General features: G+C 45.3%; 1 protein-coding gene across 6 annotated transcripts in view; it reads right to left on the reverse strand.

The window, feature by feature from the left end:
• Positions 1–22,580, reverse strand: part of RPTOR (regulatory associated protein of MTOR complex 1) — a 352,911-nt gene that overhangs the window by 107,428 nt on the left and 222,903 nt on the right. The window lies entirely within an intron of this gene.

Below are 22,580 nucleotides of genomic sequence, written 5' to 3' on the forward strand. Positions count from 1 at the left end.
GGAGTACACCCAAAGAAGGAGCAAATTTGGAAGAGGCCCCACCCAAGGCTACGACTTAGATCTTGCTGGAAAGGGTGTCGCTGCACCCCACTGGATTATAGAGAAAATTATTACCCCTCAGAATACAGGTGCAGAAATCTTTAATAAAACATTAGTAAGTCAAATCCAGCAGTATATCAAAGGGTAATACACCATGATCAAATGAGGTTTATCACAGGAATGCAAGGTTTGTTTAAATTAACATTTGAACATCAATAATGTAATGAAACTATTAACAGAACAAAGGAGAATAAATTATTATCTTAATAGATGTAGAAAAAGCATTTGATAAATTTCAACAGCTGTTCATGATAAAAACTCTCAGGAAACTACTATATACAAAAGACAACTTCCTCAACCTGATAAAGGATATCTATGAAAAATTCACAGCTCACATTACCCTTAGGGATATAAGATAAAATGTTTTCCCCTAACTGATCCTTAATTAGGTTCACAGCTTGGAGGCTCAGTTTCATCACTTCTATTTAACTTTGTAGTGGAGGCATTAGCCAGTGCAATAAAGTAAGAAAAAGGAATTAAAGACATAAAGATATGAAAGGAAGAAGTAAAATTGTATTTATTTGCAGATGACACAATTACATACATAGAAGATCTTAAGGCATCTATAAAACAGGTATCAGAACTAATTAGTGAGTTTAGCATAGTTAGAAAAATGAGGCTAGTATACAAAAATCAAATGCATTTCTACATGCTATCACTGAACAATTTAAAAACTGAAATTAATTTAACAAACTATTTGCAAAATATACACAGCTCAAACTACAAAGCACCAAGACAACTAAGTCAGTATGTGATAATGATCATGGTAGATGAACCCACTTAGTGCTACAGAAACACCACGAATAAACATCTAAATTAGATTGAGGACTCCAAGAACGGGTAGAAGGGAATATACCACAGTTAAAAACACAAGTTTGGAGCTATAAAGTTTGGGTTTGGTTCTTGAACTTTTACTTACTATTGTATGACTCTACTTCTTTTATGCTCCATCCCTTGAAAATGCCAATAAGGACCCACTTTTTTTTTTTTTTTTTTTTGGTGGTACACGGGCCTCTAACTGCTGTGGCCTCTCCCGTTGCGGAGCACAGGCTCCGGACGTGCAGGCTCAGCGGCCATGGCTCACGGACCCAGGCGCTCCGCGGCATGTGGGATCTTCCTGGACTGGGGCACGAACCCACGTCCCCTGCATCAGCAGGCGGACTCTCAACCACTGCGCCACCAGGGAAGCCCAGGACCCACTTTTTTGGATTAAGTTAAATGAGATGATGTATGTGAAGCACAATGGCTGATATATAGTAGGTACTCAGGTAGATGCACATACAGCTCTAATAATAAACTGACTCTCAAGGAAGGTCCCTTGTCAGGGAACTAAGATCCCACAAGCTGTGCAGTGAGGCCAAAGAAAAAAAGAAAAGAAAGAACTGTTGGGAGGATACCCAGTGAACTACAACAAGAGTGTTCAGTAATGATGGTGATACAGGTGAAATGCCTCAATGTCCAGCAGATGCCTGCAGCCTCTGTCACTTCTCTGCGGTACTTAAAATTCCAGAAACTAAATACAACAGTCAGCAACAAAAGAGGAAGATCTGGTCCAGCATCACTACATGATGGGGGTTAATGTCCTCCTGGGCATGTGACATGCACTGTTGACTGAAAGCTTCTCTCTGGACACCCAATCCTGATCTCACTGACCAGACCTCTGACCAGAACTAGGCAGAGGCCTGAGGATCTCTCCTGCTCTCACACAGTGACCTCGAAGCATCTGTCTCTGACTTCCTCGTTGTAAGATGTATCCCCTCGGAATCCCCTTGAACAGCTCTGACCACTCCCCTCAACAGAGAACTTCACTTTATACTGCATTTGTCACAGTCAGAGATGTTTGATGCCATTTGATGAATTCATGGGATTAAAATTAAAAGTAAACAACAACAACAAACTACAAAGTATTGCTGCAGTAAATTTTTAAAAGACTTAACTGGGGAGACACACCACGCTAATGGATCAGAAGACTCAGTATTGTTAAGACGGGAATTCTCCTCAAATTGGTCTACAGATGCAATGCAATCACAGTACAAATCCCAGCAGGCTTGTTAGAAACTGATGAGCTGATTCTAAAATTGACATGGAAATGCAAGGAGCTAGAACAGCCAAAACCATTTTGAAAGGGAACAGATTTCCAGTGAAGCTACAATGATCAAGATAGTGTGGTTCTGGCATAAGGACAGACATAGAGATCTATGTCATAGGACAAAGCAAAAGGACTACACAATTATATTCAAATGATTTTTGTCAAAGGTACCAAAGTAGTTTAATGGGAAAAAGACTTTATTTCCATGATGGTGTGGGAACAAATGTACATCCATACAGAAAAAACTGACCCTTGACTCACTGCACATCACGTATAAAAGTTAACTTGAAGCAGATCATAAACTTAAACATAAAAGTTAAAACCATAACAGTTTTAGGAGAAAATCTTCACTACCCTGGGGTACACAAAGATTTCTTAGGTGGGACACAAAAGTGTAAATCATAAAAGAAAAAACTATTAGGTCAGATTTTATCCAAATGAAAAACTCCTGGTCTTTAGGAGATTGCTGTGAAAATGTAAACAAAAGTCAGACTGACCAAAAATATTCACAAGATGTTGATCTGACAATGACTTATATCCAAAATATGTAAAGGACTCTTGAAGACAAAACAACACAATTAAAAAGTTGGCAAGAGACATGAATATACATTTTATTAAAGAATATAAATTAATGGCCAATAGCACACGAAGAGCCACTTAGCACCATTAGTCACTAGGCAAATGCAAGTTAAAGCCACAGGACACAGCATCACACACCCATTAGACAGCTAAGATTAAAGAGACTAAGAACACCGAGTATCAACGTGGATGCAGAACCTCCGACCACTCACACATGACTGGGGTGAATGCTGAGCTGGGAAGTTTCTGATAAAGTTAAACATACACCTGCCATACCACCCAGCCATTCCATTCTTCAGACACAAAATAATACAGTATCATCTTCTATTTATCTGAAGCTCTAGAAAAGATAAATCTAATGTATGAGAAAAAGCAGATCAATGGTTGTTTGGGCCTGGGGGCTAGGGTGGGGGATTAACTGGGATGAGGTACAAAGGAACTTTTAGGACATATTTTGAGTGTGATGGTGGTCCCATGGGTGTATAAAGCTGCCAAGACTCATCAAACTATATACTTAAAGTGAGGTCATTTTATTGAATGCAAGCTATATTTCAACAATGCCAATTTAAAAATGTAAAAACAGGGGCTTCCCTGGTGGCGCAGTGGTTAAGAATCTGCCTGCCAATGCTGGGGACATGGGTTTGAGCCCTGGTCTGGGAAGATCCCACATGCCGTGGAGCAACTAAGCCTGTGAGCCACAACTACTGAGACTGCACTCTAGAGCGTGCAAGCCACAACTACTGAGCTTGCGCATCACAACTACTGAAGCCCACGCACCTAGAGCCTGTGCTGCACAACAAGAGAAGCCACCGCAATGAGAAGCCCGCACACTGCAACAAAGAGTAGCCCCCACTCGCCACAACTAGAGAAAGCCTGCGCGCAGCAGCAAAGACCCAACGCAGCCAAAAATAGATAAATAATTTTTTAAAAAAGTAAAAACAAATGAAGGTGAAATTACAGCGTTTTCAAACAATAAAAATATAACTTTTCACTGGCAAACCTGCACTAAAGGAAATAAAGAAAAAAATGATCTCAGATGGAAGCTCTGAGGTGCAGGAAGGAATGAAAGACAATAGAAGATGTAAATACGTGGGTAAAAGTAAGTATTAACTCTATAGAATATTAATAATGTTTATGGAAATGATAATACATGGAGAGTTAAAATATATGACAGTAATTGTATACAATTAAGGAAGTGAGTAAACGAAGTTAATTGTTCTAAGGTCCTTGCATCACCTGGAAAGTGGTAAAAGTACTAATTTATATTAGACTTTAATAAGTCAGGGGTTGCTAAAACTATGGCCCTCGGGCCAAATCCAGCCAGCAGACTATTTTTTGTATGGCCTGAAAGCTAATAACAAGCCTTATAATTTTAAAGGGCTGTAACAGAAGATAAAGAAGAATAAACAACAGAGACTTCATGTGGCTCACAGAGGCTTAAGTGTTCACTGCCTGGCCTTTAACAGAAAGCACAAAGAGACCATAGCTCTGGGTAGCCACTCGAGTGTAGGAAAAGAACACATAGTTAACAAGCCAAAAGAAGGGGAGGAAGGGTAGTAAAACTGTTAATCAATCTAAAATATGGCAATGCAGGAGAAAAAAAGGAAGGTGTAAAAAAGAAATGGGGGACAAAACAAAAAAGAAACAGGGTGGCAGATTTAAACTCAAATATGTCAATTATTATATCAACTATAAAAAAACTTGATACTTCAATTAAAGTCACCAGTTTTGGGGACGTCCCTGGTGGCTCAGTGGTTAAGAATCCACCTGACAATTCAGGGGACACGGGTTCGAGCCCTGGTCCGGGAAGATCCCACATGCCGTGGAGCAACTAAGCCCGTGCGCCACAACTACTGAGCCTGTGCTCTAGAGCCCGTGTGCCACAACTACTGAGCCCAAATGCCACAACTACTGAAGCCTGCGTGCATAGAGCCCGGGCTCTGTAACAAGAAAAGCCACCGCAATGAGAAGCCCGCGCACCGCAACGAAGAGTAGCCCCCGCTAGCTGCAACTAGAGGAAGCCCTCGTGCATCAACAAAGACCCAACACAGCCAAAAATAAATAAATAAATTTATAAAAAATAAAAAATAAAATAAAAAATTTTTAGTCTGGATTTAAAAACAGAACAAAAGTCAACTACATCCTGCTAAAAACAGATACACTTTAAATATATAAAGCTATAGAAATATATATAAAGATACCTGCTTAAATATATATAAAATTATTTATATATCATACATAAAATTATGTACACACATTATGTATATACATATGAAAAGACACACTCTACAAACACTAACCAAATGATAGCTGTATGGGTACACTACTATCCTACAAAGTGGACTCTATGGCAAAGGCACTACCAGAGATGAAGAGTGACATTTCTTGGTGACAAAAGGTTCAATTCATTCTACCAGGAAGGGGAAATCAGTCATGGCTAATGAATGTGTCCTTCTGCAGTTCTGAAGGACAAAGCATGTGGTCAAAATGGGAATGGGCTTTTAATTTAAAGTAAAATGACAATAAATTGTCAAAATTACTTCTTGAACAAGAAGAGAAGAGGAAGTTGAGGTATATGTATCAGCAATCATTTACTTAAAAATGTGGCAGGTTATAGGAAACCATAACATGGCATTAGGCTGAGGGCACAGCAGGCATTCAGGATGCTGGAAGAAATTTTCACATACTGAGGTATGGGTAAGTCTTTCTGGCTTATACATGATTTGGCCTGAAGTTTATGTTAACTAGAACAGCCTGTCTCATGGCCTGTTTATCATACATTGTACAACTGCTTTAACCACTAAAGAAAAGAATGCAATATCCAGGGAATTCCCTAGGGGTCCAGTGGTTAGGCCTTGGCACTTTCATTGCTGGGGCCCCGGGTTCAAGCCCTGCTCGGGGAACTAAGATTCTGTAAGCTATGTGGCACGGCCAAAAAAAAAAAATGCAGAGTATCCAGAAGAATGTCCACTTGAAAACAGGGATAAATGCCTCCCTTCCTATGACACCCATGCTAGTTCTCCTTCAAAGATAAGTTCCCTTCTCAGATGCCAAGGTCATGCTGATTTGCAGTGTAGCTGTTAATCTGTCTCTTTTGAAACCTTGAAGGGATGTACCTCTGTCATGTTTGGTGTATATTCTTTGTTCTGACAGGATATGAAACTGCGCTGAAAACCATGCTTCTCTAGAGCAGCTCCTCAGAGCTACTGAGAGGCTGTCCTGGACTATAGCCCTCAGTTTGGCTCAAATAAAACTCTCTTCTATCCCTTATTATAGATTGTTTATTGATTATTTGCATCAACAGGGACTACCAATAGGAAAAGATGAGCTACATATTAAGAGCACTGACAACTCGAGGTTGGACCATTAGGGAGCCAGTATGTCCAGGTCCTTAGGGAACATAAGAGGCTTTCAGACTTTTTTGATCACAACTCCTAGTAAGAAATGCGTTTTGCATGGTGACCTGATATACACATATACACAATCATACGTAAATATACACATTCAAACAATAGGGCCAGAGAGCATTCATGTTGCTCGAAAAACAGGGATACTTTCTAACCTTTTCTCTTTTTTTTTAATGCAAGGCTATGACCCACCAAACTGATTTTACAGTTACTAATAAACTATGACCTGCAGTTTAAAAAAATGTTGACTTAAATGAAGCTCTTGTTAATTTCTCCTGGAAGATACTGGCTATCAAAATAGTTTGATGGTGAACAAAGCACCTGAGAGATGTGAGGGATTAGAAAATTACATAATTCTACCTCTGAATAAGCTGACTGATATTTTTCAAAAGCCACACAGGCAGCTTGTTTCCTAATGATTTTTAAAAAATCTGTACTGAGCCTTTATTTTATTTTATTTATTTATTTATTTTAATTTTTTTTATGTGGGCCTCTCACTGTTGTGGCCTCTCCCGCTGCGGAGCACAGGCTCCGGATGTACTGAGCCTTTAAATCGAATGGTTTATGTGTGCAGCACTGCTGTTCTTCACATCCCTTTCCTTCTGCCTTTAACAGCTCCCACAGAACAGAAGCCTGCCAATCTTTACTTGTGAAGCAAATGTAAAAAAATGTATCTTAAAATCCTGGGGGCAAAGGAGTGATGATTTCCAAGGCTCAGTGGTGAGCAGGAGTTAAAACAACACTGAAGATAATCTCCCTTTTACTGAATTTATTACAGAATGATAAACTATTGTCCGTTCCCGGAGCCAGCCAACAACAGCACCAGTACTGGCACGAGTCCCTCTGGAGACTGCGAACAAAAACCAGAGAGACACGGGGTCAAAGAGAGGGAAGGAGCAGTTTTCCACGTGCTTATTCAATATGTTTACGACACAATGAAAATAGGTTCTTTTCTATTAAATAGTACAGAAATAAATCTGAACCTAAGATTATTTTTTAAGCATTCCCTGAAAAAACCTGATTTTCTTTGGCCTTCCTGGTGTCAAGGCTGATCTTCAGACAGACCCTTTACTGAGAGCTACAGGCCCAGGAGCCAAGCAGAAGTCTCCTCCAAGCAGAGTTATCTGAAAAGCTGCTAAAAAGCCTGTAACATTCAGAAAAGGCAGCTTCTAAAATGAGGGGAAGAGGTGAAATCCAGACGAGCAAGGAGCACTTCCCTCCTGAGACACTCCCCTACCTTCAGGCTGTGCTCTCCAGGCGTCCCCCCTTGAATGTACTGAAGCACCCTCACAGGGAGCTAGCTTCTCTGTAAAGAAGGTGGGAGGAGGGGAGGGTGAGGGTGGGGCTGGTGGAGGGCGGAGCTGGCCTGCTCAGCAACAGACTTGGATGTAATGCCTCCAAGTGTTTCATAGAGATTGATCCTAACTCCATACCTCGTGCCGAGTAGGACTGCCAGCAGCCTTGCTGGAAATTCTCTCTTCCTGTCAATTTGTTAAAACACCACAGAAACAACAGTTTCCAAATACAATCAGGTTGTGTTTGCTGTTCTTGATCTTCTGGGATAATTTTCCTCTGAGGTTTTCCTGGCAGGGCTGCATTAAACAGACATGAGCGCTCCTCTTCCTCCCAGGTACCTGGTGCCCCGGAGACCAGACACCTAGACTCATGAAACTCATGCCACCTCCCTTGTAAGACCTTTCCTGATATGTCCCCAACCAAAATGAACCCTTCCTCCCTCTCAACATCCACACACGAACTTACAGGATGTTAAGGGATCCTTCAGTTTACTCGCAGCACGGAGATAAGGGGGTGGAATCAGAGAGGCCTGCGTGTGAACCCTCCAGGCTCTGCCACTTCTCACTGTGTGACTCTGGGCACGTTACCTAACGTCTCTGCAACTCAGTCACATCATCTGTACCACCCAGCCCCACAGGAACTAGAAAAGTGGAATAAGTTAACACCTAACAAGTTCGCACAAAACCTGGTACATCGTAAGGGCTCAGAATTTATAGCTGCTTCTATTTATTTGCTACAAAACCCCCACAAGCTCTAAAACAAATTAAATCAGAAATTTTGGAAGTGCCCAAATAAACTCAACCCCTAAGTTTAATATAACAAACATGATAATTTTATGAGCAACCTAAGTTACATGTAGCACATTTTCACTTTTGTAACTTGTAAAGTATAGCCTTTGGGAAAATAATACCAAATTATATATCTGAGAAGAACTCACATCCAAGATATATAAAGACCTCTTACAATTCAATAATCAGAAGACAGGGCTTCCCTGGTGGCGCAGTGGTTGAGAGTCCACCTGCCGATGCAGGGGACATGGGTTCGTGCCCTGGTGTGGGAAGATCCCACATGCCGCAGAGCGGCTGGGCCCGTGAGCCATGGCTGCTGAGCCTGCGCATCTGGAGCCTGTGCTCCGCAACGGGAGAGGCCACAACAGTGAGAGGTCTGCGTACCGCAAAAAAAAAAAAAAAAAAAATCAGAAGACAACCCAGAGAAAGTGTGGGTAAAGATGTTAACGGGCACTTTGCCATAACAGATAGATAGACAGCAAATGAGCACAGGAAAGGTGCTCCACATGGCGCGCCTTAGTGAGTTCAAGTTAAAACCCCACACTCACAAGAATGGCTATAATCAAAGAAGCAGGCAATGACAAACGTGGAGAGGATATGGAAAAACCCACCTCTCAGGCACTGCTGATGGGAATGTGAAATGCTACAGCCACTTTGGAAAATAATTTGGCAATTTCTTAGAAGTTAAACATAAATTTGACCATATGACCCAGCAATTCCACTCCTAGGAATTCACCCTGGAGAAATGAAAATAACTGTCCACCTAAAGGCTTGTACATGAGTATTCATAGCAACATTCCTCCTAAGAGCCAATGACTGATGATCAATGATATGGATAAAGAAAGAAATGGAATACCATTCAACAATAAAAAGGAATAAAATACTGGTACATGCTATAATATCAATAAACCCTGAAAACATTATGCTAAGTAAAAAAAAAAAAAAAAAAAAAGCCAGACAAAAAAGACCCCATTGTTTGATTCCACTTACATGAAATGTCCAGAAAAGACAAATATACAGAAAAGAAAGTAGATTAGTGGTTATCTGGAGCTGGGGTAGCAATGGGATTAACTATAAATGGGCACAAGGGATCCTATTAGAGTGATGGGAATGTGTTAAAACTGGATTATGGTGATAGTTGCATAAATCAGGGGATTTACTAAAAACCATTGAGTTGTACACTTAAAGTGGTGTGTAAATTACACTCCAATAAAGCTGTTGGAAAAAGTACAACAGGGCTTCCCTGGTGGCGCAGTGGCTGAGAGTCCGCCTGCCGATGCAGGGGACACGGGTTCGTGCCCCGGTCCGGGAGGATCCCACATGCCGCGGAGCGGCTGGGCCCGTGAGCCATGGCCGCTGAGCCTGCGCGTCCAGAGCCTGTGCCCCGCAACGGGAGAGGCCACAACAGTGAGAGGTCTGCGTACCGCAAAAAAAAAAAAAAAAAAAAGACAAACCCCTCAAATGCCCTAATTGGATATATAAGTGATACTACAAAACCCACTTTATTTTCAAAATGTCATGTTTTCTGCATTGACCCAACAATGAGGCAGGCGGGAGAGAACTGTTTTGTTGGGCTACTTAATTTTGCTACACTAAAATTCTTTTTTTTTTTTTTTTCTGGCTGTGCCATACAGCTTGTGGGATATTAGTTCCTGGGATTTCCCCAAATTCTACTTTTTAGTAGATGTAAAATTTTCTCTCTTCCCATTTTTCCTTTCTTTCCCTTAATAAACCAGTAGTCTTTTTCCACTTGGAAGTAATCTATTTCTTGGTTTTCCTGGCATCCCCAAAACTCATGCTGCCTGGGTCGGAGGGGCCTTACACATCGTCTCCAGTGCAGCCACCCTCCTGGTTCACCTCGCCCCTCACAGCCCTCACTCTGCCTGGTGTGCGCTCCCTGCTACCCAGTTCGTCTCGGGTTCTGACCACCGGGAGGTTCTTCGGGATACCAAGACCGCTTTCGCTGAAGCTCCCGCCCAGCAGCTCTGACGCTAGCACTTCTTGGTACCAGACAGATACATGTAATTCACCTGAATCTCATGAGTTTTCCATTATCTAAAACAGTTACCTGTCATTCCAGAGCCTTCTCTGCTCCAGGCTAAACATCCCAGTTCCTTAAAGTGCTTCTCACATGGCCGCCCACTCCATGTCCCACCCCATCCCCTCAGGGTCTATCACCTCCCTTCTCTAGATTTGTCTATTTTTGGAGCAGTCATTTCGAAGAGTTGACCCAAATTAAATTCAGTTTACTAAAATACTGACTTTTTCCACAGGGGTTAGTGTTCTATCAAATTTTCCAAATCCCATACTTACACACGTGATTTCTGGGGACCACTGTGAGATCTATATACATAATTCTGATCATCTGCCTTTAGCTACTCAGCCTGTCAAGACCTTTTTATATTCTAGCATTGGGTTCACCTCAAAGTTTTCTTAATATGAGCAAATCCTTAGTTTAGCTCTCATTACTTCTAACAACAGTATCGTTACTGTTGATCTGAATTTCTGAAAACTTTCTGCATCATTTTGCTCTACTTTCTATGGTTAATTATTAAACGCATCCTTGTTGTAGCAGAAGAATGGTGCCATCATAAAGATCATGCAATGGTGAGGCGAGTTGTTGGTGCTGTCACATCTAAACTGACTCCTGCTATACCTGGAATAGAAGGAGGAGCATTCTGGCTGCGACCCCAGTGGTAAAAAGCAAAGCTTTACAGCTCTAAGACATGCTACATGGCACACCAAATTGACCTGGGCCATCATTAATGGAAGTAATCTTACAGATCTCGCAAAAGGACCAGCTGACCACCTTCTTCAGGTAAGATGAGGGACAACCCTTCCCGTGGCTTTCCAGTTGTACCCATTCTCCATCTTGCAAACAGAGCGCATCCATCAGGCTTTGTACTACCACTCCCTTTGGTGGAAAGCTGCAGCTAACAGACTTACAGAGCAAAGCATGGCCGGTGTTCCTTGCCACTGATCCAAATACTGCCTCCTCTGTGAAGCCCAGCCCGTGGGTCCTCCTCCATGGAGTTGGCCCCAGAATCTCCAGCTTGCCGAGGGCTCTCTCCTCTCTGGACCACTATCCACTCACAGGCATTCACTGACTGCCCACTACACGCTGTCCACGCAGGAGAGGAGGCCAATCAACCTCTTACCAACCTCTTACTGAGCGTCCACTCCAATCTCAGCTCCAAGAGGCTCGCAGCCTAGTGAGCTCAGGCCTTCCTTGTTAATGGTTCTACAGATATGAACCTGAGCCCCCTGATCAGTTTTTAGTGATCAGTTTTTACTGACCAAGACACCCTGATCAGTGTGTCTTGAGGACACACCATCTCGTACACTGTTAGTCTTCTCCCATCATCACCCCCTAGCAACTGGTGTGGTACACACCACCGGCACTCCAACACTTGCTGGTGGCTGGCATGGAAGTGTAAACGTCACCGCATACCTGTACAGCAATCCAGCAACTATAGTTGGAAACAATCTGGCTCCATCCCCTATTTAGGTACTAACCAAGCTACTAAGTGCTCAGCTTTACTGTGTGATGTAGTGATTTGAGTCAGACTTGAGAGGCCACTGTGAACCCTCTAAGTGCATTAATTCTAAATACCAGACCTACGAATGCCCTTCCAGGGCGGCACTTGGAGCACACCAAACTTGTGCCCAACTCAGTCTGCGAGGCTCCCGGTTGGGATGCTGTCCCCCACCTCGTGTGGCTGGCTCCTTCTGGCCAGGTGGATCGCCCTCCAGGAGACAGGCCTTCCTGGCTGCTCAATCAGCGAAGCACCAGTAACTATGTTATGGCTCCATCTAGCACACTTTGTAATTTCATATTTTTAAATTTATGTTTTCATGTTTCCTTCTCCTGATAAGAATGCAAGGGCACACACCAACTCTTTGCTGAATGAATGAATGAACAGTCCAAGAAAGAGATGCCTGGTTCCTAGGCGCATTTAAACTTAGAATCTCAGATGCCCCTCTCAAAAGTAGGCATCTCACGTGTGACTCATTGGCTTCTAGTTCAGAAGACGTGCTCAGATCAGCGTGGGCGAGTGCTCTCTCTGGAAAGAAAACCCGGCACAATGACCAGGTGGTTTGGCGGATGGAGCAGGCAGGAAGCTGGCTTTGCCACTTACAAGTGACTGAGCAAGACACTCAACCTCCTCTTGTCTTGGTTTCCAGGGTCTGAGATGGAGATGGTGCCAATAGTCACTCCCTGGACTGGTGTGTGGACCAAAGAGCCAATGCACCTCTGACAGCTTGGGCGCACCAAGGCCTGTGCCAACACGGGTGATCAATGGGGCTCTGAGTCCTGTATTGAGGGACAGGTCTAGGGAACACAGCTTAGTGTAACTGCCCCCCACCCCAACATAATGAATCAGCGCCCACTGCTGGGCTGTAAGGGAGAGGATCGTGTTGCAGAGCTGGACTTGAACAAGCTCTCAGAGACAGGTTAACAAGAAGTAGACTAAGAAAGGAGGGAAGCAGTGCCAGCTTCAATAGGGACAAAAATGGGATGAGGCACTGACTCAGCCTTATCTTCTCCGTCACAGGCCTGCTGCAATAAGCGTCCCCGGAGGCACCAGCAAGACTCAGGAGACAATGTCACCACAAGGAAGGCCAATCTGAGAGTAACTGGTAGGCACGCGCTGAGCCCCCAGTAGCCTTCCCCTCTCACCGCCTGATGCCTGCCTTCGATTAAGAAAAGCCGCCTGCACTGCCATCTGCACCCCCAGATCTCACGGATTCAGCGTCCATTAGAGACCCACAGACACATTTTCTTCAGGACACCAGGGGGGCGCTGAGGGCACCAGGCGCCAGGAGATGAAATGAGTGCCGCGGATGTTTAAACGCCTCGAGCGGCCCTGTGCAGCCTTTGCTTGGATGAGAAAAGGCCAGGATTTGGTCTCACTGAGAAGGAAACGGACTCTCTCTGCACCGTGAGCAGGTGCCCCACGGAGGCCTCGGGAACCTCTCATGCTCCCCGGGCAGCTCATCCATGGCTTCCTCCCAGACAAGCCTCCTTCACGCTGGCTGATCAGCAGAGGCCAGAGAGACCGTAAGGGGTGTGGGGACCCACCCTCCTTCCCCTTCCGACCTGAGCAGGATCAGAGCGCAGAAAAGCCCGGTCCCGCCCAGTCACTCTCTCTGGTGGTGGCACTCCAAGACCAGGCTGATTGATGCCTGCTCGTGGGGCTGGGGAGGATCTGTGACTCTGTTCCACCTCAGTGTTCCCACATTTCTGCCAATTGCTCACATTCTCTCCACTGCACCATCTCTTGGGGTTTTGTTTTCCCCACTCATTTCCAAATTAGCTTCCAGTGAATCATTACTCTTCTTCTCAGCGACTGGCAGGCGTTAATGAATTACTGATTTTCACCTTCAACCAGCCAATACAATATATTTATGTTGGAAAGAAAGGTACTTTTTGAATCAAGACTGGTATCTTTTGACAGTTTCCCTTTGAAACATAATACATGTGTACAATTACAGCTTGACAGCAGAGTAAGTTCTAATCACAGCTCCCGAGCAGCAGCCACCAGCCCTGGACCTCTCTGCCCATGCCAGCCCCATGGGACGCTGCTTCCCCTCCTGCCACGATGCTGGAACAGGCCACTCGGCAAGGCCCGGGCAGTCAGACACTGGGCTGGCTACTTGCCTGCTGGCGCCTCAGTTTCCCCATCTTTGGAATGTGGACAATAATAGCGCCTCCCTTCGAAAGGCTCTAGGGAGGACTAGAGAGTTAATATATGTAATGCACTTAACACAGTACCTGGCACATAGCAGGTGCCCAATGAACGTCACCTATTATTCTTCCTAATTCTCAACTAAAGAATCATGGGTTACCCTGTATTCTCAAGCCACAATTCATGTATGTTTTTACCTCTTCCTCACTGTATCCACAGGACTCAGATGAGACCAGGATTCTTTTTTTTTAAAATTAATTTACTTTATTTATTTTTATTTTTGGCTGTGTTGGGTCTTTGTTGCTGCACATAGGCTTTTTCTAGTTGCAGCGAATGGGGGCTACTCTTCGTTGTGGTGTGCGGGCTTCTCATTGCGGTGGCTTCTCTTGTTGTGGAGCATGGGCTCTAGGCGTGCGGGCTTCAGTAGTTATGGCACGTGGGCTCAGTGGTTGTGGCTCGCGGGCTCCAGAGTGCAGGCTCAGTAGCTGTGGCGCATAGGCTTAGTTGCTCCGTGGCACGTGGGATCTTCCTGGACCAGGGCTTGAACCTGTGTCCCCTGCATTGGCAGGCGGATTCTTAACCACTGTGCAATCAGGGAAGCCCAAGACCAGGATTCTTAAGATGGAGACTGCAGCTAAGTTAAAACGTTCAAGGTTTCAACCGAAAATCAAGCTCCAAATCCAGGCTCAGCTTCAGCCACTGCTCCTGGACTAAACGGGCTAAACTGCTATTCAACGTTCTGAGGAAGCAGGACACAGCAATTCACTTTATTCAAGACGGTGGATTGTTAGTTATTTAAAATATGCTGTTTACACAATAGATGTTAATTATGAATAATTTTTTGGTGCGCTCTGCGCCTCCAGTGATCAGAATACCAACTAACAGCCTCATGGAATAGCTTCCACGGCTTTCTGACTCCCGGGAGCTTTCTGAGTACCCTAATATTTCTAGCACGGTTTAAGCGTTTCATTACTTTGTTTCAGGGCTGAAAAATGTCCCTTAATTTCCAAGCATGGATCTTATTGCCAGTCTCTCAAAGGATTCAGAATATTGTCAGAATATAAATATGTACCGCAGTGGCAACATGCCTATTTATCAGGCTGCTGGGTTCGCTTAGATAATTAGAAATCGGGAGATTTCTCAGAGAAGGTTCACTATAATTTACTTCTAGGCACAGCAGCTTAATTAGAAAACAAATTCCTTGCCTACCTTTAAAGATTGCTAAATAATTACAACACACACACTGCCCATGTAGTCTCTTTGATCTTGTGCTGAGACTCTAAACAACACATTTTGCACATCTGACAAAGGTGGCCGAGACTGGGAAGGGGTTAATCCTTGATATCCTGCAGAACCTTATGCTGAGCTGCTGCACAGAGGCAGCTGTTTGAAACAAACCACATTTATCAAAGAATTACCATGCAGCGATTCTGAAGTGTGAAACTTTTCAATCAATTTCTCCAGTGATGGCAAAGAGGAGGGCGACGACAGGATCGGGCTGCATTTCTGACTGTCTACTGGCAGTAAGGGAAGGTGCTGGAAGATGGCTGGAAAGGCAGGTCACGCAGGTGAAGCCTGGTGCCACCCTCAAGTCCCCATGCCTGACGCTCCCGACCCCGAGGCTCTCGGGGGCTCCTTGGATGGGGTCGCCTGCCATGCAGCGTGCAGGGCAGTTTCCCTCACCAGCTCACGCTGACATTAAGAGCCGGCGCCGGTCCTAACAAGCTGTGGCCCTGGAAACCTGGGTGTGCACAGAGCCACACGCAGGGGAAGAAGTGGCAGCTCGGGCCACGTGCCTGCCATCCCGGTCCACACACGCCAGGCCTCAGCATGGCCACTCGCCAGGCTGTGCCAGGACCATCCTTCACACATGCAGAGCAGGCGCCCGGGAAGGGAAGGGGTGGGCAGAGGACCGGATGGACATTATTCTTATTTTCTGCGGGTCATTAAACTTGAAGGAAACAAAACCCAACAACACAGGCCAGGGCCCCTCCTGTTCTGTTTCATCTCTGTATTGTGACTTGTCACCCCAGTCAGGTGGTAGGGTGATCAGGGACACCTTCACACTTAGGGGTGACGGAGAGGTTCTCAAGTTTAAGATTTTCCGTGTGGTGAGCTGAAACCAGAGTCATACTGGATGCAGAATGCCTTAAAACGCTCGTGAGGGCTTCCCTGGTGGCGCAGTGGTTGAGAGCCCGCCCACCGATGCAGGGGATGCGGGTTCGTGCCCCAGTCCGGGAAGATCCCACATGCCGCGGAGCGGCTAGGCCCGTGAGCCATGGCCGCTGAGCCTGCGCGTCCGGAGCCTGTGCTCCACAACGGGAGAGGCCACAGCAGTGAGAGGCCCGTGTACCGAAAAAAAAAAATGCTCGTGAAACCAGCAACATGTCAGTAGCAGCCCCATCATCGCTGTTGATATGTCTCCAGGAGCTCCCTGACATGGGTTTATCCACACCATCCACACAGCCCACGCCATCCACACACGGATACTTTCCATGCAGGAATACTTTCTTAAGTGCTTCCTTGCTGATAGAGTTTCTTCCTCTCCCCCACCAATCGACAGTGCTTAGGATTTTGTTAGGAATAAAGAACTGCTAAAGAAAAAATGAAATGGGACCAAGGGATTGAGCAAAAAAGCCAATTTCTGTTTGGTCCTATAATTGTAAGTAAGCACAAGTTATCCTGCCAATTAACCTGGACCCACAAATGAGCTGCACTGGAAGCCCATGTGAGGATCTCACTTTGCCCACTAAAGGCTCAGCTTGCTCAGTCACGCCACCAAGAGGGTGGGGTGAACCTCCCTGGGAGAAGCATCCACGACGCTCCGCTGAACACTCCCTGCACCTCTTCTGGTGAGTCACAGCCACGTCCCAAAGGCGGGCGGGCTTGTGCAGAGGAGGGGCATCCAGTGGACAAAGGGCACTTGATATGGTGAGAATGGCCATCCAAGGAGAGGACTGCCGACAAGATGGAGGAAAAGGGTAAATCAGCCTGGACAGCCTGGCCCAGAGCAGCAGTTCAGGCACTCAGCATGCCAAGGATTCACAAGTAAGGAATCACCTCACACGACAGTTCCCGAGTGGACCTGCTTCACCAACGTGCAGGTAAACATCACGATGAGTTATGACCCTGACGGAACCCCAAGCAGCCCCAGCGCAGCAAGTGGAGACCAAACACAGCCCCAGAGAGGCGGACGCCAAGAGCTTGCTACATCCAAGAGCTGTATATGTTGACCAGAAATCTCCAGAAAATGATGATAAAATAGGTGAAAAATAATGAGACACTGTCCCCAGGAAAGTTCTCTGAATACAGAAACCTCAGCAGCCTGGAAGACTCTATTGAACACAGACGTGCTGCATTTCTCTCTAGCCTTGTAACTGCAAAATCACATCTGCTTCTTGAAATTTTTTCTTCTTACAGACTGTAAGCACAGTTGGGGAAAAAAATCTAAAAATTAAAAAAACAGAATAGCATTTTAAATGGAAAAATCTCTCAAGTAAGCTACAGAAATTAAGAACTTGTATCTACTCAGAAATAGATCTCACGGTTCTAGTGGCTGGGTATCTTAAGGAGCTGCACATCTGGATTTCTACTAGCGCCATATAACTAAAGTTTGGAGTTTGTCCTGGCATAAAAAATAAACATAATTCAACCCCACACATTCACTCTAACCTTGGCCAGGCTACGAGGCGAGCAAGCCACGTGGCACCTCCAACTGAAAACGATGATGTGTGTGCATCTCAACTGAACTATACTTTTGCTAAGCTGTATTCAGAGAACGATGACTCAGACGCAAATCAATGTACCTTGAAAAGTTATTCACAATAAAAACTCGAGGTTTCTAAAATGTCTTCTTCTTACTCTCTTTTTGTCACCACCATCACAAACCCACCCAAATGAAGCTCCATCTGGGGGGAAAAGTGTGGTTCATTCTGGATGCTTGTAGCCTGTCCCAACTAATCTGGACAACACGCTTTTCTAAAATGCAAACCCCTCTGGAATGGGAATGATCTCTTTTTAAATTGCACAGCTAGCTGGACTTTGGGTACACAATCTTCCAAAAGTTGTGTGGCAGCATTCACCTGATGGTGGACAGGGAGGGTGTATGAAAGACACTTTCCGCCTTCAGTCTTTATCAGAAATCCAAATGGCTTCAGAAATGCAAAGTAGTATTAACCATTATCCCCACTGCAGCTTGGCGGAAAGTGGTAAAACAACAGAAGTATTTGTGGGTTGACGCCCACAGAGCTGACAGTACCACATGCTCCTCAGTCCGACCTGTATGACAGGGACAGATGTGCGGGTGACAGGGGTGTGCCCAGTGAGTGTGACTCCTGAGGGTGAGGCCAGGACCCCAGCCACATCTGTCTATCTGCAGTCTTTCTACCACATCCCCTTCCTCGCCTCCATTCCCACTCAGGATGCTATTAATGAAGTTTTTCTTTTTAGATTAAAACACACAGACTCCCAGTCTTTTAGCATTTCACCAGCATTGTAGTATCACCTGGCACAGGAGGTGGGGAGATGGAGAAAAGAGGACCCTGTGAAACAACCTTCATAGGCCAAAGTGTAGACTCACCAGCTGAGAAAGTCACTTAGCCCTGGGGAAGGGGAGGGGTCAACACTGGGTGTTTCCAGGAACACTGGTGGCTGCAAACTCTGAAGTCCTGATTTAGGAAAATTGTGCTTGATGAAAAATACTAAAATCTTATTATATAAGGGTGTTTGCTTCTATATTTCAATCCTCATTAGCCAGTTTAAGTAGTAAGAATAAAGGTTTCTCCCCAAGAAACAATGGAGCACATTTCATGGTAGAAAGACCACTCCCCTCTCAAATTCTGTTCTCCATTTCCTCTGGTCCCCGCTTCCCCAGTTCAGGTGTTTCTGCTATGACTTCCTTTAGTCATTCTGACCTGTATCTCTTACAGGGTATCTTATTTCCCCCACATTCTATATTAATCCTATTTCTGAAGTTGTCGTATAGTACATTGGTTTGGGGTATGCGGCACTATGATTTTAGCATGTGTAGGTTTGTGGAACCAGCACCACACTCAGGATAGTGAACACTCCATCACCTTCATAGCCTCTCTCTATAGTCCTGTTCTCTGACCCTGCAGTTCTGTCTCTTCCTGAATGCCACATGAATAGAACCAGATCTGGGTCACCTTTCACTCCATGAAGGACCTCTGGGACCCTTCGTGGCTGTGGACCCAAGGGCCTCCCTTCCCCCTGGAGGTGCTGCTCCTCTGTATGGATGCAACACAGCCTGTTTATCCATTCACCCCCAGGACATTCTGGTTGTTCCTAGGTTTGGATGGTGAGGAACAAAGCTACTATAAACATGCTTGTACAGGACTTTGTATGAATCTAAGTCTTCATTCCTCTAGGGTAAACCCCCGGGACTGGGACTGCGGGGACATATGATAAGGTATGTTTTTTGTTTTGTTTTGTTTTGTTTTTGCGGTACGCGGGCCTCTCACTGCTGTGGCCTCTCCTGTTGCGGAGCACAGGCTCTGGACGTGCAGGTTCAGCGGCCATGGCTCACAGGCCTAGCCACTCCGCGGCATGTGGGATCTTCCCGGACCGGGGCATGAACCCGTGTCCCCTGCATCGGCAGGCGGACTCTCAACCACTGCGTCACCAGTGAAGCCCGGTAAGGTATGCTTAAAGTGACAAGAAGCCACGCACTTCTCCAGGGTGGCTGCACCGCTCTGCCTTTGCACAGCAACGTGTGGGAGTCCTGCCATCCCAGTTCTCACCGCACTCGGTACCGCCAGCCTTTTTTTGTTTCAGTCATTCTAATAGGTGTGCAATGGTGTCTTGCTGTGGTTTTAATTTACATTTCCCTAACAGTTAATGATTTTGAACATCTTCTCATGTGCTCATTGGCCAACCTTAAATCCTCTTTGGTAAAGTGTCTCTCGTCCATTTTAAAATTTGTTTTTTTTTGTTGTTGTTTTTTCCTTATTTTTGAGTTTTGAGATATCTTCATATATTCTGGATACAAGTCCTTTGTCAGCTATGTGATTTGCAAATATTTTCCCCAAGTTTGTAGCTTATCTTTTCTCTCTCTTAGCAGTGTCTTACAGAGTAAACAGTTTACATTTTGATGAAGTCCAATTTGCCAATTCTTTTCTTTTGTGGATCAGGCTTAGGGTGTCAAGTTGCTGTGCACACTGTAAGTCTGAGAAAGTGACAGGATAGGAGCTGGCTGTCTAGACACCAAAGTCTGGAAAAGGGAGGGCCTGTGTATGGGAAAGACCACAGAGAGACGTCCAGAGACCTGGCCGCCAGGCGGGCCTGACACCGCCAGGCGGGAAATGTCACTGAGGAAGCTGAACCAAACCAAAGCCAGGTTCCTCTTCAATAATATCAGGGGGTTTAACTAAATAACCTAAAAAAATATATTTTTAAGTTATGTGATTTTTAACAGCTCTTTTTAGTCTGGAGAACTCGGAACACGTGACACTGTTTGTCTGGGCCCACCTGCACCATACAAGCACAGCAGTCAGGGACGGTCACAACCATGCTGAGTGACCAGGAGGGTACACCACCCAGCATGTGAGACAGGGTCTGGGCTGCGTTCATGCTTCAAGCCGCCCCACCCAGTGGGAGAAGGAGACAACCCAGCCCTGCTCACAAAAAATTTACACAGAACAAGAACCGTCTGAACTGGTCACCAGATGTCACCTCGCTAGGAAAGAGTGTAACTTTATCGAAGTTTTCATGGATAACGGTTTATTTGAGAATTACATGTCTATGGAGATCTGTGGTACAGGTAACAGAGGCTCTGTCACTCAGAAATGGAGAGAAGTAAAGACCCACAGACACAGCACAGCAGTGCTGGTGAACGAACTCTGACGGAATGGCTTCCAAACTCTGAAATCTCATCAGGGAATCGAACCAAGCAGGCCGGATAACCAGGCAGATCTAGCATTTTCTTATTTTCTAACTTCTCTCCGTGTGATGTCTCTCGATGGTTGCCTTGTTTGTCCAGCACTTGTAAATGGTTTTCTTGGTTTCAGCCCACCTTGGAGGTGAAGCTGGCTTAGAACGGAGAGGAGCAGCTCCCCTGAGCGGCGGGGCGTTGAGCCTTCTGTCTCTAGAAGAGAGCTGTGCGAGCGTGACCAGGACAAGGCAATCGTGGAGCCCAGTTAAAAAAGCACTCAGCGCCTGGCCACCTGGCCCTCTGCTTCCCGACTGCAGTGACCCCTGGTGCACCGGGCTGCCCAGCACAGACAGGACTGGGGACACGAGGCTGCAACACGTTCTCCCCACCACCTGACACCAGATTGCACCAGCACTCCGATTTGGAGAAAACCAGCAGCTGCACATGCCCAGAGCAGCACAGTTTCGAATAGGAGCAAGAGTCACCGGTGTGCCTTACACTACATATGGGGGTTGGGTGGGGGCACACGGAGAGCCAGACCTTTGCCCTCCGTGACCCTTGCGAATGTGACACACTGAAGTCTACGGTCCCTGCTCTGACCGAGCTAGCACAACCAGCCCCCCGAACACAGCTCTGCTGCTGGTCCCAATCCCGACCTCAAGTTCCCGCTGCTTCCCACCCAGCCTGCAGTGCCAATCTATCAGCGCATCCTCCGGCCCTGCCTCAGCCAGCACTGCCTTTCCAGCAATGGCTTCAAAGTCTCCTCAACTGTGGGTCAGTGGTAACCAAGACCCAGATGTGGGCTGGTCAATGGTAACCAAGAATCAGCTGTGGGCTGGGCAGTGGTAACCAAGACCCACTCTGAGCAGAGGGGACCACCAGGTCTTCCCATTTGTCCTGCTGGCACTGATCAATGTTACACTAATTCTTTCTTGTCACAATATCCCATTTTGCTTGCGGACAAAAGCATCTTGAAGCAAACAGATGCAGTGACCAGTCACATGATTTCCTTAAACATTTATCCAAAATTTAATGGAAGAAATTATACTCGATGAACCGTTTGCAGGTATCCTAATTGTATTTTGTTGATTCTTTCTTTTAAATTTATTTGTACCTATGTTTTCCATGTCTATATTCTTATAAAAAAAATTAAACAAGATGGAAAAAAATCAGTCCCTAACACTGCTCCTCCCTGCTTCTTGCTCCAAATTCCACTTTCCTACCCAGAGTGAAGTGTAACTATTTCATTTCATGCCTTGTTGATATGTATACACACACACACACACACACACACACACACACACACACACACACAGAGTTATGCACGGTTTCAAACATGTGCTCGGCAGCCCACCATGGGTGTTGGTCTTTAACAACATGTCCAACAGGCCACTCCCTGTCAGTTCAAGGGTAGCCACCACATTCTCTGTATTTGCCCGTGAGAATGCACGTGACTGAGTCCACTGTGCCCTTACAGTGGGTGTTCAGGCATAATATTTTTGTGTATTTCCCCTGACACACAGGCAAGTTGTTTTCCAGGAGAGAAAACTAGATTTGCTTTTCCTACCTAATGTAATTAAAATCAGGCTTTAGCTGTTTTAGCACAAGATTTTGTATATCAAGACTTTGGAAACAATTTGCATGTTAATTCTAGAAGAAACGGGGTTCGGAACAGAAGCGTTAGGAACTACCTAGGTGAATCAGGATGAATGAAATGAACACGCAAACAAATAAAAAATGCAG

This window comes from Monodon monoceros, unplaced genomic scaffold (genome assembly GCF_005190385.1).
Source record: "Monodon monoceros isolate NGI ecotype Baffin Bay Population unplaced genomic scaffold, NGI_Narwhal_1 Super_Scaffold_9, whole genome shotgun sequence".
Classification (NCBI taxonomy): Eukaryota; Metazoa; Chordata; class Mammalia; order Artiodactyla; family Monodontidae; genus Monodon; species Monodon monoceros.